Raw genomic sequence first — 5,066 nt, 5'->3', positions numbered from 1 at the left:
AAGAATAATAATGGGAGTAACACTAGATTGATAAATAGCAACATTGATATGAGAGCAAACTAAATTATTATTATTATTATCTAAAGCTAAGTTATAACCCTAGTTGGAAAAGCAGGATGCTATAAGCCTAGGGGCCCCAACAGGGAAAATAGCCCAGTGAGGAAAGGAAATGAGGATAGATTAAATATTTTAAGAATAGTAACGACATCAAAATAAATATTTCCTATATAAACTATAAAAACTTTAACAACACAAGAGGAAGAGAAACTAGATAAAACAGTGTTCCCGAGTGTACCCTCAAGCAAGAGAACTCTACCCCAAGACAGTGGAAGACCATGGTACAGAGGCTATGGCACTACCCAAGACTAGAGAACAGTGGTTTGATTTTGGAGTGTCTTTCTCCTAGAAGAGCTACTTACCGTAGCTAAAGAGTCTGAAGTAAAGGATATTCTAACAGCATGTAAGAAAAAAATGAACATGGTCAGTACATATAATGAGAATGACAGATAATAGATGTACATTTAAGAAAACGGAATGGGTCCCTAGAGATTGTAATAGAAGCAGGGGGAGGAAGAGAAAACGATGGATTAACGAACTGAGGAAGTTTGCGGGCGTGCATCGGCATAGAAAGACCATAAACAGACGCAAGTGGAAGGCCATGTCTGATGCCTTTGTTCTGCAGTGGACTGGTAAGGGCTGATGAGGATGATGACACATACATAGACACACACACCCACACATATATATATATATATATATATATATATATATATATATATATATATATATATATATATATATATATATATATATACATATATATATGTATATATTTATATGTGTGTGTATGTCATCATCATCATCACCATCATCACCTCATCATCAGCCCTTATCAGTCCACTGCAGAACAAAGGCCTCAGACATGTCCTTCCAGTTGCGTCTGTTTATGGTCTTTTCTGTGCCAGTCCACGCATATATGTGTATATATATATATATATATATATATATATATATATATATTATATATATATATATATATATATATATATATATGCATATATATATGTGTGTGTATGTAAGTATGTATGTATGTGTAAAACTTAACAATGTGACATTGTTTAGGATGTCTAGTGAGTGACTTTGCTAACAAAACAATTTTATACAGCACCTTCCATTTAAGAAGAGAATTGCCATCCATTGTCCTAGAGAGAGAGAGAGAGAGAGAGAGAGAGAGGAGAGAGAGAGAGAGAGAGAGAGAGAGAGAGAGAGAGAGAGAGAGAATCTAACCATTTTCAAACTAGTGAATAAATTTATCTGCTGGGTATAAACGTGATTTTGATAGATAAAAACACGTTTGAATTAAATCTTGGAATGTAACCCGCAGGATAAGCTGCGCCTCTGTCTTTTACTGAATTAGAAAAACAAATCTTTTACACCCTTTTGAAAACAAACTTTAAATTTACATTAATTTTCTTATGGAAGAAATTTTACTTAAAGTTAGGTATTTGCTCTACCTAGAACTTCAAAAGTTCAAACTTGCAGCAAATGTTTTTATGTTGAACAGGTTGACCTAAGTCTTTTTTATAGTTTATATATGAAGTATCTGTTTTAATATTGTTAATGTTTTTAGAATACTTTAATTGTTCTTTACTTCTTAGAGCGTTTATTTATTTCCTTATTTCCTTTCCTCATTGGGCTATTTTTCCCTGTTGGAGCCCTTGGGCTTATAGCATCTTTTTTTTCCCACTAGGGTTGATATTAACTCTTATGATTACGACTTTACGATACATTGCATTGAGATGTTTTCAAATTCCTCCATCTTCCCGTCGGAGTTTTGTTTGTACAACGCCCTTAATGGCTGGTCTTCTCTCTCGTGGTGCCCTTGGTATCCTCCTCTTCCTCCTACTTCGTCTGCCTGTCCGCATCTCTCAAAACACGAGACCTCAGGACACATTATGGGGGAGGAGTAAAAAGAAATAGGACAGCACATTGATTCCTTCAACAGCTGCTTCAACAGAGGGTCTTCGCCTTGGCTCGTTCCTCAGCTCAGAGACCTTACTCCCTGTTTGGGGTTCACGGAGACTCTTGGAGCCAGCACTGGGAGTTACTCTTATTTACCTGTTTGTGACATTTCATTTTTTTAATAATTTAGGTCAGAGTGAGTTGTTTTTTATTTTTTTTTTTGGGGGGGGGGGGCGGCTTAAGTAATTTAGGTCAGAGTGAGTTGTTTTTTATTTTTTTTCTTGGGGGGGGCGGCTTAAGTAATTTAGGTCAGAGTGAGTTGTTTTTTATTTTTTTTGGGGGGGGGGGTGCGGCTTAAGTAATTTAGGTCAGAGTGAGTTGTTTTTTTTTTGGGGGGGGGCGGCTTAAGTAATTTAGGTCAGAGTGAGTTGTTTTTAATTTTTTTGGTGGGGGGGGGGGCTTAAGTAATTTAGGTCAGAGTGAGTTGTTTTTTAATTTTTTTTTTGGTGGGGGGGGGGCGGCTTAAGTAATTTAGGTCAGAGTGAGTTGTTTTTTAATTTTTTTTTCGTGGGGGTGGGACGGTTTAAGCAGACAGGAAGACTTGTGATTAGAAAGCAGATTGAAAGAAAAATAGCTAATTTTTGATAAATGATGAGTGTTATTAGTAGTATAAACTCCCTTTTCGAATAAGGTCTTGTGTAGTTATGTAGTATACAGTATATATATACACATATACGTAGATGTATATATTTATATATGCACATGATTGTACTCACACACACACACACACACACACATTATATATATATATATATATATATATAGATATATATATATATATATATGATAAATTTTGCACATTTTAGACGTGTTTATCATATTCAAATAAGCCATATATATTTTGATACATTAATGTCTGGATTCTCTTAACGACCTCGGGATCAGAGCCCACAAAGACTGATCCCCGAGGTCGTTAAGAGAATCCAGACATTAATGTATCAAAAATATATATGGCTTATTTTAATGTATATATATATATATATATATATATATATATATATATATATATATATATTATATATATATATGATTGCTTAAGGATAATGATATTGCATTTCCTCGTTAAATTAGTTTTTATGTTACATTATTGGCTGCATTCCATTTAGAAACGCTTTGCCTAGCGATCTGCGGGATTGGAGTTCGAGACCCGCTCAAGCTCGAAAGTTTTCCGAAGAGTCTCAATCTCACCGTCCTTATGATCTAGGGATGAGTGTTTGTGAGCCTATAGCTCTACCTGCCATCAGTAGCCATTGCCTGGCCCTCCCTGGTCCTAGCTTGGGTGGAGAGGGGCCTTGGGGTACTGATGATATGTATATATGGTCAGTCGCTAGGGCATTATCAGTGTCTCTTGACATTCATGAGTAACCTTTAAACCATATTTTTTTCTTCATTGATATAATGGTGGGTATAATTTTAGAACATATCTCTATATTTTTTTTGTGGAAAGAGGATAGTGTCGTCAGTGCAGGTTAGGCGGTGTACTGTAGACATTTATTAAGGGTTTTTGCCCCCACATTTGAATCCTCAGATTTCTATAGCAATAATGATATTAATAGCAATAATAATGATTACAATAATAATAGTTATAATAATAAATAATGATAGTAATAATTATAATAATGATAATAATAATATTAATAATAATAATAATGATAATAACAACAACAATAATGATAGTAATTATGATTATAGTGATGATAACAACAACAATAACAATGATAATGATAATAATAATAATAATAATAATAATAATTATTATTATTATAATTATAGTAATAACAACAACAGTGATAATAATTTTAATAATAATACTAGTAATACTTTTATAGTAAAAACACCAACAAAGATAATTAATAATAATAATAATAATAATAATAATAATAATAATATTAATAATAATAATAATAACAACAACTTATAACTTTTACTTTCATTTCCAAGCGCAGGAGTTTCACCCATTTGCACCACGACCCAGAATGGCCTCCTAGGCCCTAATGCCGGGCCAGATGGTCTTAATTCTTAAATAATAGATCCATTCGTATTGATTCAACTATTTCTGGTGCCTAATGTGAATTTATTGTAATTTATTTATTTTATTAATGGTATTTATTGTAATAAATCAAGAAGTTCCCACTGGACACCCGAAGGACTTAAAGGTTTAAAGACTGCTCATGAATGGCAGGACAATGCCCTAGAGACTGACCATCTATACATATGATCAGCGCCCAAGGCCCCTCTCCACCCAAGCTAGGACCAGGAAGGGGCAGGCAGTGGCTACTGATGACTCAGCAGATAGAACTATAGGCTCCCCCAAACCCCACATCCTTAGCTCAAAAGGATGGTGAGGTTGCAGCGACCAAAGGAACTAACGGGTTTTGAGAGGGGACTCGAACCCCAGTCTGGTGTTCACCAGTCTGGGACGTTACCTCGTAGGCCACCACAACCCGTAAAGATATGTTTTCAAGAAGAAACTGAAGATTTTTTGTTTTGTATGTGCTTCGATAATGTGGATTTGACAATTATTATTATTATTATTATTATTATTATTATTATTATTGGAAGCTAGGCTTTAACCGTAGTTGGAAAAGCAAGATGCTACAAGCCCAAGGTCTCCAACAAGGAAAAGTAGCTCAGTGAGAGAAAGGAATCAAGGAAATAAATAAACCATTAGAGAAGAATAAATAATTGAAATAAAATGTTTCAAGAACAGTAACAACATTAAAATAGATCCTTCACATATAAACTACGAAAACTTAAGCAAAAAACCAGAGGAAGAGAAATAAGATAGAACAGCATGCCTGCGTGTACCCCCAAGTTAGACAACTATAATTCAAGACATGGGAAGGCCATGGTACAGAGGCTATGGCTCTACCCAAGACCAGAGAATAATGGTTTGATTTTAGAGTGACCTCTTAGAAGAGCTGCTTACCATATCTAGGGCGTGGAATACACTGTGATACTCTATAGTCCCTTTCTTTTAGCGAGTCATATTTGCACCGACTCGCAACGGTGCCCTTTTAGCTCGGAAAAGTTTCCTGGTCGCT

The sequence above is a fragment of the Palaemon carinicauda genome, chromosome 20 (genome assembly GCF_036898095.1).
Source record: "Palaemon carinicauda isolate YSFRI2023 chromosome 20, ASM3689809v2, whole genome shotgun sequence".
In the NCBI taxonomy this organism is placed as follows: Eukaryota; Metazoa; Arthropoda; class Malacostraca; order Decapoda; family Palaemonidae; genus Palaemon; species Palaemon carinicauda.
The sequence above is the reverse complement of the archived record's forward strand: the minus strand, read 5'-3'. Positions refer to the sequence as shown.